Source organism: Primulina tabacum, chromosome 14 (genome assembly GCF_025594145.1).
Source record: "Primulina tabacum isolate GXHZ01 chromosome 14, ASM2559414v2, whole genome shotgun sequence".
Taxonomy (NCBI): Eukaryota; Viridiplantae; Streptophyta; class Magnoliopsida; order Lamiales; family Gesneriaceae; genus Primulina; species Primulina tabacum.
In genome coordinates this window covers 10,949,932-10,965,988 of record NC_134563.1, presented here as the reverse complement: position 1 = coordinate 10,965,988, position 16,057 = coordinate 10,949,932, and positions in this window count along the sequence as shown.

Here is a 16,057-nt window from a genome sequence, read left to right as displayed (position 1 = left end):
CTAGCGTCGGTTCTCGGGTTATGTGCACCTTCAGTCATGTCAGCTCAACCATCAAGTCCTCCATTCACATTATTATAATAACCTGCATCAATCACATCTAGTGAGTCTAAAGACTCACCACATCATATCCTTGATAACAAGTAATACGTAATACAGTTAACATATAACAATGAAAAATACTTGTACTTAAAATATCATTTTCATGAAGATGCATAAACTTAAAACATAACATTTTCGTAAACATTTTCATGATGCATAAACTTTAAAAACATTTTCATGATCATTTTTCATAAACATTTTCATAAACATATTCATATTAACATATTCATATTCATATTCATACTCATGTTCGTGTTTGTTGAATTCAGATCGTGATTGTGTCTCGTATTCTTGATCGTATTGGGCGATGGATCCATCTAGAGAAAACCACAGTACTGGGCGGCGGGGACACTAGCGACACTCTCACCCGTCAACTGGGCCTTGGCCAATGTATTAAAATATTCGTATTCGTATCACGTATTCGTATTCATATCCGTATCCAAGGAAACAGGATCGTCGGACTCCCACTGGGACCATAACCCTCACGATATTTCCAACATGTAGTAGTCACAATCCCTTCACATCCTTCAACATATCGTATTTCCATCACTTAATAAAAACATGCATATAATATCATTTTATTTTAAAACCAAGCATGCAACAACATATCTTTTAAATGTCCAATTTAAACCATAAAATCCATAAACTTTTTTTTTAAATAACATTTTAACATATACATATCCATTAACATTTGAAATAACATTTTAACATATAAAAATTCATAAACATTCCAAATAATCATATTAGCATATAAAACAGCATTCAGGACACTGCCATGACGTTAACTAATTTCTAGGTGTAAAATGACCGTTTTACCCCTGAACGTGACTTTTATCATTTTTGACTTTTTTATTAATTCCATTGACTCTAACATGTCCCAAATAATTATTTAAACCTACGTGAATTTAATCACATTTTTATTTAGCTAAAATCAAGAACTTTTAAATTAATCTTTTAAATGTGACGTATTAATGCGTTTTAATCTCGAATTAAACCAAACCTTAATATAAAATTTCCAAATTAAAAAATTAGACTTATAGTAACTATTTAAGCTTAAATACAATTTTCCATAATTTTATGAAGCTTAAAACTAGGCTTTCTAATTAATTCATTAATTAGCGTTTTGTGCGGCGATTAAATCCCGAATAAATCAAAAACTCATTATTTTGATCCCAAATTTTAAACATAACATTTTTATGATTTATTCTACCCTTCCAAGTCATGATCCACACCCGTGGACCCATGGATTCAATTTTACTTCTTTAATTTTCGTTTTGACCCTTTATCGAACACACCGAGCCATCTCCTAATTTACTCGAGCCAAGCCCGAGCCACCTCGTGCCAAAACCTAGCCAACCTACCTAGGGACCCTTCTAACCAAGTCCAGCCCGAAAAACCAGCCCTGGCCTGCTCCAAAACCTGCTGAAACTTGACCCAATATTCTGCATGTGTGCATGAGTGCCTTCTAGCCTATCATAGGACTCCTTGCCAACTAGGACACCTCCAGCCCTTAGCCACTTGACCCCTCATGACCCTAACCTCCACTAGACCACGCCCAGACTGAGCCCAGACCAACCCCAAGCTCCAAAACCGAAGCTCCACCAGCAGCAGCAAGAATGGCTGAGAAACCCACCTAGCATGTACTTCACGTTTCTGTTGATAGGACCCAGCCAACCCAACCAAGCCCTGAACCAACCCATCTATCACCCTTCTAGGACCCTAAGGACTCGACCTGACCCAGCCCAGGCCCCCTGTACCGAGCTTCTTCACCATGCACAAGTTGCTGTACCTGCGCATCTCTCCCATGCTTCTCGGGTGGAGTCCTAGCTTGCTAGGACTCCTCCTAGCCCTCTTAACTCGGGTCTTAGCATGGCTAGGACCCTGCCCCCGACCCTTCAAGGACCCTAGCCAAGCCCTAGTCCCCACCAAAGCCAAGCCAAGCATTCAAGTCCATAACCCGTGCCCTTCAAACCCCATGCTACACGATGGCATCCAGCTTGTTCTTATTCACGTTTGCAGCATATTGGGGTAAATTGGGACTCTCTAAAACATGTAAATTCAACCCTCAACCCTATCCTAATCATGTCAGCCCTTTTATATCATATTACACTTGATTTTGGATGAAAATACAGGCTTTAAAATTGACATATGCCACAAAAACGAAAATTATTTCATGATGCACTTGTTTTTCATGTAAATTCAATTAAATAAAATACTATGGTGTGATAGATGTTTGAAAGAAAGAATATGGCGTGCCTTTACGTATTTTACGCACGAATATACGTTGACGATTGCGAAGAACGATGAAGACGGGACCTTGGCTTGGAACCCTTGAAGCTTCATCGAATTTTCTTCAAATTATTTTGTGTGTGTGTCGTGTACCATGATTTGAAAGAGTTTGAATTTGATTGTGGGTGTGTGGCCGTGAGTATGTAGTGTTAAGGGTGGGGTTTAACATATTTTATAGTCTAATTAATCACTAATTAGGCTTAGGCCCATTAAGTAGGTAATTTAGGCCAATTAGTGCTTAATTATAATTTTAAAAATAGTTGTTTAAATAAGTTTGTGAATTTATTAGCCGGGTTGCCAAAATATTTGCATTTTTGTTTAAAAACCAACACCGATAAAAATTACGTCCCGGCGTATAAAATCACCTCAAAACCCTTATTTTCAAAAAAAATAATAAAAAGCATCACCCTTATTTTAAATAATTAAAAACAATTAACGAATAAAAACATTTTCTATTTTTCAGCCCTCGGTCTCCGTTCCTCGATCGCAACACGAATAACCTTTAAAATACATTTTAATGCAACCATGTATAAAATATAATTTAAACATACAAATATGCACAACATAATTAATTTAATACAATTAAAACAATTAATTGAAATACACAAAGAATTTAATAATTGCATGCATGTGATTCGCGTGAACTTTTAAAATTTCGGGGTGTTACAATCTTCCCCCCTTAAATTGAATTTCACCCTCGAAATTCGCTTACCCTTAATAACCCAAAGTTTAGATTCAGTCCTAGTATCCCAAAAATCCACGCTTCTGCTGCGCTACTCTGATCAAACTTAAATTCTAGAAGGTCCTTACGTCTTCTTGATCCAAATTAAATTTTACCTACTAAATCCTTATTTGCAAATCGCAACTTAAAAAGACCCATAACGACTTAGTGCTATTACTATTATAACCTCGAATTTCAATTTTTTTTACAATTCCCAATATCAAAAGATGGATGACCACTTATTGTAAATCACTTTCCTTATTTTATACCCAAAATATTCAACTTATCAAATTTCAACCTTAAATTCCCAAACGAATCCGCTAATGCTTAGATTTTCAAGCCTAATATCGATTCATTCTTAAAAACCATTGATTAACATTCCTTATAACATTATAATCAATATATCCCAAGGTTATAAATATTCTTAAAAGTCTAAATCATCGAAAATTCTTATCATTTAACTCATTCAATTTTCACTTAGTGTTAGACTAGTTCCCAAATTCCTTAACAATTGCAAAATAAATTCTTAATTTCCCAAAAATTAATCTAATTGGTCCTTAATTTCAAAAAATCTACAATTAACCCATAATTTCTTGGCATTCTTAATTCTCCTCTACGGGCTTCCCATAACATAAATTTCGATAATTTAAACTTATTTACCCAAAAATCAATTCCTATAACCAATCTTACCTTTCATCAAACTTAAAATCCCAATTTATACATTTTCTTAATTCCCAAGATAATCGCAATATTCGAATCATTATTACTTATGAGTAATTCCCAAAAATTAATTCAACTAGTAACCACGAGTCATCAGTATTTTCTTAGAAAAATCTACGTGTCCCAAAAGCATTCATAAAATTAATGATTAACTTATGGCCCAAAAGTATAATGTCAATACTAAAACCCAAAAATCAATATAGTCTAATTCCACCACAAAGCCAACATGCGTTGAAACCAAATAGTTTCTTATTTCATATCATATCAAGTATAAAAATTCTAGAGCATATAAAATACTTATCATCATAAAGCTATTAAACATGTGACGTGAACATATAACTCATATAATTATGCAGGTAACATCATAAAGTCATATAAAGCATTTAAACTTACAAGTTTGAGGCTTGACGACTGAGCTTCCCGTTACTGATGGTGGCACAACCCTTTACAGGACCTTTGCTCTGATACCAACTGAAACGTCTGCTTATTCGTTTTCTTAAAAAGTACTAGAATTTTTTTTAAACTTCACTTAGCATCGGCCGAATTGCATACACAAGCATAAAATATTTTTGACATCATTTTAAAATAAATCAACCAACTAACATTTGAAAAGTATACTTTAACCTCTCAAAAACCACTCATAAATAAAACGTCGTAAAAATATTCCCAACGTAACTTAAAATCATAAATAATAACTAGTGCGGAAAACTAGCGTTGGTCCTCGGGTTATGTGCACCTTCAGTCCAGTCAGGTCAACCATCAAGACCTCCATTCACATTATTATAATAACCTGCATCAATCACACCTAATGAGTCTAAAGTCTCAACACATCATATCCTTGAAAACAAGTAATACATAATACAATTAACATATAACAGTGAAAAATACTTGTACTTAAAATATCATTTTCATCAAGATGCATAAAATTAAAACATAACATTTTCGTAAACATTTTCATTATGCATAAACTTTAAAAACATTTTCATGATCATTTTTCATAAACTATTTCATCAACATATTCATATCAACATATTCATATTCATATTCATGTTCGTGTTTGTTTAATTCAAATCGTGATTGTGACTCGTATTCTTGATCGCATTGGGCGATGGATCCATCTAGAGAAAACCACAGTACTGGGCAGCGAGGACATCAACGACACTCTCACCCGTCAACTGGGCCTTGGCCAACGTATTAACATATTCGTATTCGTATCACGTATTCGAATTCGTATCCGTATCCAAGAAAACACGATCGTCGTGCTCCCACTGGGACCATAACCCTCACGATATTTCCAACATGTAGTAGTCACAATCCCTTCACATCCTTCAACATGTCGTATTTCCATCACTTAATAAAAACATGCATATAATATCATTTTATTTTGAAACCAGACATGCAACATATCTTTTAAATGTCCAATTTAAACCATAAAATCCATAAAAAAAAATTTTTAAAATAACATTTTAACATATACATATCCATGAATATTTGAAATAACATTTTAACATATAAAAATTCATAAACATTCCAAATAATCATATTAGCATATAAAACAGCATTCAGTACACTGTCATGACGTTTATTAATTTCTAGGTGTAAAATGATCGTTTTACCCCTGAACGTGACTTTTATCGTTTTTGACTTTTTTCTTAATTCCATTGACTCTAACATGTCCCAAATAATTATTTAAACCTACTTGAATTTTGTCACATTTTATTTAGCTTAAATCGAGGACTTTTAAATTAATCTTTTAAATGTGACGTATTAATTCGTTTTAATCTCGAATTAAACCAAACCTTAATATAAAATTCCCAAATTTAAAAACTTAGACTTATAATAATTATTTAAGCTTAAATACAATTTTCCATAATTTTATTAAGCTTAAAACTAGGCTTTTAGTTAATTCGTTAATTAGCGTTTTGTGCGGCGATTAAATCTCGAATAAATCCAAAACTCATTATTTTGATCCCAAATTTTAAACATAACATTTTTATGATTTATTCTACCCTTCCAAGTTATGAGCCACACCCGTGGACCCATGGATTCAATTTTAATTCTTTAATTTTTGTTTTTGACCCTTTATCGAACACACCCGAAAAACCAGCCCTGGCCCGCTCCAAAACCTGCTGAAACTTGACCCAATATTCTGCATGTGTGCGTGAGTGCCTTCTAGCCTATCTTAGGACTCCTTGCCAACTAGGACACCTCCAGTCCTTAGCCACTTGACCCCTCATGACCCTAACCTCCCCTGGACCACGCCCAGACCAAGCCCTGACCAACACCAAGCTCCAAAACCGAAGCTCCACCAGCAACAGCAAGAATGGCTGAGAAACCCACCTAGCATGTACTTCACGTTTCTGTTGATAGGACCCAGCCAACCCAACCAAGCCCTGAACCAACCCCTCTATCACCCTTCTAGGACCCTAAGGACTCGACCTGACCCAGCCCAGGCCCCCTGTACCGAGCTTCTTCACCATGCACAAGTTGTTGTACCTGCGCATCTCTCCCATGCTTCTCAGGTGGAGTCCTAGCTTGCTAGGACTCCTCCCAGCCCTCTTAACTCGGGTCTTAGCATGGCTAGGACCCTGTCCCCAACCCTTCAAGGACCCTAGCCAAGCCCTGGTCCCCACCAAAGCCAAGCCAAGCATCCAAGTCCATAACCCGTGCCCCTCAAACCCCATGCTACCCGATGGCATCCAGCTTGTTCTTATTCACGTTTGCAGCATATTGGGGTAAATTGGGACTCTCTAAAACATGTAAATTCAACCCTCAACCCTATCCTAATCATGGCAGCCCCTTTATATCATATTACACATGATTTTGGATGAAAATACAGGCTTTAAAATTGACATATGCCACAAAAACGAAAATTGTTTCATGATGCACTTGTTTTCATGTAAATTCAATTAAATAAAATACTATGGTGTGATAGATGTTTGAAAGAAAGAATATGGCGTGCCTTTACGTATTTTCCGCACGAATATACGTTGACGATTGCGAAGAACGGTGACGACGGGACCTTGGCTTGGAACCCTTGAAGCTTCATCAAATTTTCTTCAAATTATTTTGTGTGTGTGTCGTGTACCATGATTTGAAAGAGTTTGAATTTGATTGTGGGTGTGTGGCCGTGAGTATGTACGGTTAAGGGTGGGGTTTAACATATTTTATAGTCTAATTAATCACTAATTAGGCTTAGGCCCATTAAGTAGGTAATTTAGGCCCATTAGTGCTTAATTATAATTTTAAAAATAGTTGTTTAAATAAGTTTGTGAATTTATTAGCCGGGTTGCCAAAATATTTGCATTTTTGTTTAAAAACCAACACCGATAAAAATTACGTCCCGGCGTATAAAATCACCTCAAAACCCTTATTTTCAAAAAAATAATAAAAAGCATCACCCTTATTTTAAATAATTAAAAACAATTAATCAATAAAAACATTTTCTATTTTTCAGCCCTTAGTCTCCGTTCCTCGATCGCAACTCGAATAACCTTTAAAATACATTTTAATGCAACCATGTATAAAATATATTTTAAACATACAAATATGCACAACATAATTAATTTAATGCAATTAAAATAATTAATTGAAATACACAAGGAATTTAATAATTGCATGCATGTGATTCGCGTGGACCTTTAAAATTTCGGGGCGTTATACGTAAAATCAAAAGTAAGACAGGTAAAGAGCAAAACAGAAAAGGTAGTAGCCAGTCCATCAATCACCCTGTCTAAAGGGTCCTATTCCCGTCTTTTGGAAAGGCCTCTTTCATCTCTGAATTGTCTGTCAGAAAAAGAAGGGAAAATAAAACAATAATGTTAGAGTGCTAGCATGATTTAATGATTTCCCTGTTATATGTTGTATTGTATCTGAGTTGATTTACAGCATATACTTGTAAAGACTGAATCAGAACCGATTCTGGATCAGAGGTATATGATCAGAGGAGGGCTGAGACAGATTGTATAGATTGTATCCTAATCTGTTTGATAATCAGATATGCCGCCTAGAAGAATACCACAACCAGCTGCAGGTCAAGTGCCAGAACATGGTAGTACGTCGGGTACTCAGATGGACGTGACTGCGACACCGATGGAGACTTTGTTGAAGAGATTTCAATCATTCCATCCACCTACCTTGAAGGGCACAGAAAATGCAGTGGATTGTGAGAGCTGGCTAGACAATATAGAGATGTTGTTTGAATCTCTTGCCTATACAGACGAACGTAGTGTGAAGCTAATCGGGCATCAATTGCAAGAAGTGGCCAAGAGTTGGTGGCTAACGGCGAAACGAGCCTTAGAACATCGAGGTATTGATATTACTTGGAAAGTCTTTAAAGATGAATTTTATCAACGTTTCTTTCCAGTGTCGTATCGAAAAGACAAAGGGGCAGAGTTCGCCAACTTGAGACAGGGCCAGTGGAACATAGAGGAGTATGTTGCCAAGTTTTCTTCTTTGCTCCGATTTGCGCCACACGTGGCAGGAAATGACGAAGCGGTCACGGACCAGTTCATCAATGGTTTAAACCCTGATATTTTTACTTTGGTGAACACGGCACGACCCAATACCTTTTCTGATGCACTGAACAGAGCAAAAGGAGCAGAGGCTGGCTTGATCAGGCAGCGAGGAGCTTCCTATAGTGCTCAGAGTCAGAGACCGCCACAGGCCGCCGTCCAGTTTCCACCACCTCCTCCTCGATTTGATAGTGGAAGCAGTAGTAGTGGCAAGAGAGATTCTTTGAAAGCTAAGGGTAAGCAGTTCAAGAGAGCAGGGAGCAGTTCATCGAGCTCCAACGGGTCACGACAGAGAGGTCCTAGCCAGAGTACAGATGTGACAGGTGTGTATTGCACTACTTGTGGAGGCCGACATGCCACAGAGCAGTGTCAGGGAGTGATGGGCAGATGTAACATATGTAAGCAACAGGGACATTTCGCCAGAGTCTGTCCCTAGAGAGGTGCCCAGAGATTTCAGAGTGCAGGGTCATCAGCATCAGTGACTCAGCCTGAGAGGCAAGCTTCGTCTGTCCATTCCTTCCAACCCATGCCTACACAGTCCCAACCTAGAGCCAGAGGTGGCCAGACAGTGAGCCAACCTCCCAGACAACAGGCTCAGGTGTTTGCATTGACGGAGGAGCAAGCCCAGGATGCGCCAGACGATGTGATTGCAGGTAATTGTTTTCTTTGCGGTTATCCTGCATATGTATTGATAGATACAGGTGCATCACATACATTCATATCAGAACGTTTTGCATTGACACATGTATTGCCTGTAGAGTCATTGTCTACTGTAGTGTCTATTTTTTCTCCGTTGGAAAGTGGTCTGATATCTGTGACTTCAGTTAGACATTGCTTACTACAGTTTGAAGGGCATGAGATTGATTTAGACTGTGTTGTACTTGGCTTATCTGATTTTGATTGTATTGTTGGGATTGACATGTTGACTAAGTACAGAGCCACTGTAGACTGTTTTCACAAGATTGTCAGATTCAGACCTGAAATGACAGAGGAGTGGAAATTCTACAGTAAGGGTTCCAGATCTCGGATTCCCTTAGTATCTGCTCTGACTATGAGTAGATTATTGCAACAAGGAGAAGAAGGGTTCCTTATTTATTCAATAGATTTACTGAAATCGAGCCCGGCATTGGCAGATTTGCCAGTAGTACAGGAGTTTGCAGATGTATTTTCTGACGAGATTCCAGGGTTACCTCCAGCTCGAGAGGTAGATTTTAGTATTGATCTTATTCCAGGTACCGTTCCTATTTCGAGAGCTCCGTATAGGATGGCGCCGATAGAACTGAAAGAATTGAAAGCACAACTAGAAGATCTTCTAGCCAAGGGATATATCAGACCCAGTGTATCTCCTTGGGGCGCACCAGTGCTATTTTTGCAAAAGAAAGACGGTTCTATGAGATTGTGTATAGATTACAGGCAACTGAACAAGGCAACGATAAAGAACAAATATCCTTTGCCTCGTATCGACGACTTATTTGATAAGTTGCAGGGATCATCTATCTATTCCAAGATCGATCTGAGATCTGGATATCACTAGCTGCGAGTACGAGATATTGATATACCAAAGACAGCATTCCGAACCAGGTATGGACATTACGAATTTATTGTCATGCCTTTTGGTTTAACGAATGCTCCAACGGTGTTCATGGGACTAATGAACCGTGTCTTTCAGAGGTATTTAGATGAATTTGTGATTGTTTTTATTGATGATATTTTGGCGTACTCTAAAAATCTGAATGAGCATGCCAATCATTTGAGAATTGTGTTGCAAACACTAAGAAATGAAAGATTATATGCGAAACTGTCAAAGTGTGAGTTTTGGCTGAGACAGGTTGTCTTCTTGGGTCATATCATATCTGGAGATGGTATTTCTTTGAATCCGAGTAAAGTGGAAGCTGTGATCAGTTGGCCGAGACCGACTTCGCCGCCTGAGATACGCAGTTTCATGGGTCTAGCAGGGTACTATAGACGATTCATCAAAGATTTCTCCAGCATTGCGAAGCCGATTACCCAGTTGACGCAAAAGAATACACCATTTGTGTGGTCGGAGGATTGCGAGTCTAGCTTCCTAGAGTTGAAGAAGAGGCTGACCAGTGCACCTGTCTTGATGATTCCTTCAGGTACTGGCGATTTCGTTGTATATTGTGATGCATCTCATAGAGGACTGGGATGTGTTCTTATGCAGCGGGGTCATGTGATCGCATATGCCTCTAGACAGCTGAAGCCACACGAGATTCGATACCCCATTCATGATCTTGAATTGGCGGCTATCGTATTTGCATTAAAGATTTGGCGTCATTATATTTATGGTGAGAAATTTGAGATTTACTCTGACCATAAAATCCTGAAGTATTTGTTTTCTCAGTCAGAGTTGAACATGAGGCAGCGTAGATGGCTTGATCTACTGAAAGATTTCGATTGCGAGATTAAGTACTATCCTGGAAAGTCAAATGCAGCAGCGGACGCCTTGAGCCGAAAGGTATGTTCCTTATCATTATCGACGATAGGTGTTTCAAATATAATTGAAGATTGTTGCTTGTCGGGTTTAACATTTGATACAACTAGTAGACCTCTACGACTTGCTTCGATTCAAATTGAACCAGATTTGATTATGCGAATCAAAGAAGCGCAGAGAACTGATCAGAATATTCAGAAGTCGATTCAAATGGTCAGATCAGGACATCAGTCAGAATATCAGGTACATGATTTTGTTCTATATGTGAATGACCGTCTTGTAGTGCCAGATGTATCAGAATTGAAACAACAGATTATGTCAGAAGCGCACTGTAGTCGGTTCAGTATTCATCCTGGTGGCAGGAAGATGTACAACGATCTGAAGACACAATTCTGGTGGAAACAGATGAAGTCAGATATTATAGAATTTGTGTCTAAATGCTTGAATTGCCAACAAGTGAAGGCTGAGAGAAAGAAGCCCGGAGGGTTACTTCAGAGTTTAGCCATTCCTGAATGGAAATGGGATCACATTTCCATGGATTTCGTGACGAAGTTACCTCGATCATCCCGAGGCTGTGATGCGATTTGGATCATTATTGACAGATTGACCAAATCTGCATGTTTTATTCCGTACAGAATGACGTATCGGCATGATCAGATGGCAGAGATATATGTCCGAGAGGTAGTCAGATTGCATGGTGTGCCGAAGTCTATCGTATCAGATCGTGATCCACGATTCACTTCACACTTTTGGCACAGTCTGTAGCAGGCTTTAGGTACGACATTGCACCTGAGTACTGCTTATCATCCACAGACAGATGGACAGTCAGAGCGGACTATCCAGACTTTAGAGGACATGTTGAGAGCTGTAGTGCTAGACTTTGGCACTAGTTGGCAAGATTCACTACCGTTGTGTGAATTCTCGTACAACAACAGCTATCAAACGAGCATAGAGATGGCACCGTTTGAAGCATTATATGGCAAGAAGTGCAGATCTCCGTTGTACTGGGATGATATATCTGAGGTACCAGAACTTGGGCCTGATATGATTCGGGAAATGACTGAGAAAGTAAAGATAATTCAGAAGAGAATGAAGACGGCACAAGATAGACAAGCGAAGTACGCCAATATCAGACGTAGACTGTTAGTATTTGAGCAGGGATACAGAGTGTTTTTGAAGATTTCTCCTTTCAGAGGCGTTGTCAGATTTGGCAAACGCGGGAAGTTGTCTCCTAGATACATATCGACTGGCTCTTCCTCCTTCTCTATCCGGGATACATGACGTTTTTCATGTATCAATGTTGCGAAGATACATGCCAGATTATTCTCATGTCATTCGGCCTGACGAAGCTGAGCTGGATCAGACGTTGAGTTATGTTGAACAACCGATACAGATTCTTGATCGGAAAGAAAAACAGCTCAGAACGGAGACTATTACACTAGTGAAAGTCCAGTGGAGTCGTCATGGCACCGAGGAAGCGACTTGGGAGACAGAAACAGATATGAGACAGAGATATCCCGAGTTATTCTCATGATGTGAGTATTTATTCAGCTTTTGATTTTACTGCTGTTTGTACATACTTTGATTAATTGATTTCACGTTCGAGGACGAACTAATATCTAAGAGGGGGAGAAATGTAATGCCCTAGATGGTCATATTTAAAATGCAAAGATGAAATGTTGCTTGAAGGGAGACCGCCCTCGCGCCTAGAGAAGCACCGCACCCGCGGTGCATGGTCAGAAAGTTGGCCAATTTTACAGTAGGGTCACCGCACCCGCGGTCCAAGAAAGAGTGCACCCGCGGTTGATGGACAGAGAGTTGGAGATTATTTACAGAAATGACACCGCACCCGCGGTGCAGAACTGACCGCACCCGCGGTCGACGTTTATGCAAATATGGATGGACCGCCGAAGCTTGAGCGCAGCCGCGGTTCATGAACTACCGCACCCGCGGTCATACGTGTTACTTGAAAAATATGACACTTGACCCTCAACATGCAAGATATATATATATGATTTGTCATTCATTTCTTCCTCATTTTCAGCAGATGGAACGAGAGAGAGAGACTTCAAGAATTCCTTCATGCTCTATTTCTTTTAGAAATTGATTGTATAAGATATCTTCATCAGAATTTTAATTAGAGTTCAGATTTGTGATCTTCTCAACCAAGGCTACAAGAAGAGGTAAATATTGTTCAATTCCAACATGATTCAGATTTTATGTGTTGGAGAAATTATGATATGGTTACTATTAGAGATTCTTGAGATTATAGATGTCGTATATTCGCAACCGGATCGAAGCAATAGTACCGTATGCATTTGTTATGAATTTTAGCATATCTTGATGGAGAATATGCATATTTTGAGAGTATGATGTATATATGATGTTGATTATTCATTGTTGAGAATTGATATGGATTTGTGTTGAGATTTGAATTGATCGGTATTGAGAAATTACGTTGTTATGCCGTCAAATGGTACCGAGGTCAAGTATTGAATTGGATATGTGTTGATTGAGATTAGAGATTGATAGAATATGTATCAACATTTCCATTTCAGATTTGATAGTGACAGATTCGTCATCGAGACTTCGACATCGACAGACATTGTGCGACGAAAGGTATAATTCATGTTTTGTTTGGGGAAGACACAACTCAAATGAGATCTAATTCGAGTTTCCCAACCAAATCACATACTAGAATTGTTGTTTATCTTTTGATATGAATTTGATTTGTTTATAGATTTATATTCAAATCTCGTGATATGATGATGTCTTGTTTATAGATTTATATTCAAGCCTTTGAGATAGGAGAGTCATTGGCAGACTTGCCAAACTAGATGTTCGGTGGTATCGACGCTTCGGACCATATTCAATCCGATTGTAGACATTCGATACAGATATGACCGAAGTCTAGGAATAAGACGTACAGTCACCCCGATTGGGAGGGTAGGTGACAGCTATTGACGTCTTCTTATTCACACCGGGATCCCTAGAGTAGAGTCGATTCGAGTCAAGACATGATTTGATTTGAATTGCATGTTTAGATAGATCGGTTTCATAGACTATGGAGCCATTGTTATTACTTTCACGCATGATTTATGATTATGCATTAGCATGCATACATGTTTTATACTGGGATTTGTTCTCACCGAAGTTTCCGGTTGTTGTTATGTCTGTATGTGTGCATAACAACAGGTGGGGCAGGATCTGGGTCACGTCAGAGGTGAGATCAAGATAGCGTGGTGACTACGGGTGCAGAAGACCACTAGTGATGTTGTACTAGATTTATACTACTTGTAGTTTATGGTTTGTATTAAACACTAGTGATGTGTTTGTAGTAGAACATGACATGTATGTTATATGTGTTGTAATTAAATAAAGAAAGATATTATGCTTAATATTTACATTTAAATTAATGTTAAAAAGCGAAAATTTGACCCACATTTTGAATAAAGATCCAATTAATCCCGAAAAGAATGGAGTTAGAGCTCGGGTCTCCACAATATTAATTCATTTAGATACATATATTCCCTTGCAAACGAAATACTCACTCTCTTCATAAAATATTTACTTGAGCATCGAAGTGGTTACGTCGGAAAATTATCTGACGTCCCACTAACGATCTCCGTTGTTTTAAGTGTGCAGATATTTCCAGAATCAGGGGAAACCTTCTCCTGAAAGAATTTAACTCGATCCGGTGAAATTGCTCACATATCTAACATCCAATTCACCTGATCTCATCACTGCTCAAAAAAATTAAATTATAATTTAAGAGTGTTAGTAAATATAGAAAAACATGGACAACATTGTTATTTATATTTGTAATTTACTTTACATTGATATTTTTTACGCTCTCACTTTTCATCTTATTCCTAGAATAGAAAATGGGAGGTGAGCCATTCGGTAACCTAGTTGGCTCCGCTTTCCCCAATTCATTCCTCTTTTAATAAATTTTTTTGTGGCATGGATATGGAAAACCTCGCTCCCAGGAAAAAAACGATCAGAGTTTCGTACTGCGATCCAGATGCCACCGATTCATCATCAGATGAAGAATCAGACAAGTCCCACGAGAATTCCAAGAGAAAAGTCCATGAAATCGAGGTCGAATTTGTCCCAAAGAATCAGAGTCCTCGTTCAGATTCCGGAAATTTTGAAGAGGAAAGGGGTTTCAAGAAACCAAACCCTACCAGTGATGGAGATAAAATCATTGGGGTTCGGATGATGAAAACGGGTAAATTTGGTGCAGAAATACAAGACCCATCCAACAAGAGATTGGTTTGGCTTGGCACTTTTGGCACCGCTGAAGCCGCATCCAGGGCTTATCTTGCCAAGGAATCTAAGTTTGCTGCGGTGAAATTGAGAGCCAAACAGCGACTTGAGTGGGCTTCTGAGAATTCACCATTCCAAGATTCAGTGCCATCCGTTCTTAATAGTGATGACCCCAATCCGACTGGTGCAGGGAAGGAAATGGTAGGGGTTCAGATGACAAAAAGGGGTAGCTTTGGCGCATCAATAAAAGATCCATTCAAGAAGAAAAAAGTTTGGCTTGGCTCATTTACCACAGCCGAGGAGGCATCCAGGGCTTATCTTGGCAAGAAAGCTCAGTTTGCGGCCAAGAAGTCGAAACCCAAACGGAGAATAGAACGGATTGCTTCTGATAAGTCAACGTTTCAAGATTATGTGTCTTCGGTCGTCGACAACGATACCTCGGACTTGACCTCTTTTCAGGAAGGGGCAAGAATAAGAATCTCTGGGTTTCGGAGGAGAAACTTGGGTAACTTTTGTGAGGAAATAAGAAATCCAATTACCAAAAGACGTGTCTGGCTTGGCACTTTTGGGACCACCGAGCAGGCATCCAGGGCTTATCTTTCCGAGAAAGCTCAGTTTGCGGCCGAGCAGTTGAGAGCCAAACGGAGAATTGATCTGGTTGCTTCTGATAAGTCGACGATCCAAAATTCTGTCCCCTCGTTTCATGAAGGTGCAAGAACGAGAATCTCTGGGGTTCGTAGGAGACACTCGGGTAAATTTTGTGCGGAAATAACAAACCCAATCACCAAAAGACGTGTTTGGATTGGTAGTTTTGCCACAGAAGAAGAGGCATCCAGGGCTTATCTTGCCAAGGAGGCTGAGTTTGAGGACGAGCTGAGGGCCAAACAAGGTTTTGGAAGAGTTGCTTCCGAGAAATCATTGGCCCCAGATTATGTTTCTTCGCTTCTTGAAATTGAGACCTCGGATCTGTCGAATGAAACTGGTGTCGCTTTA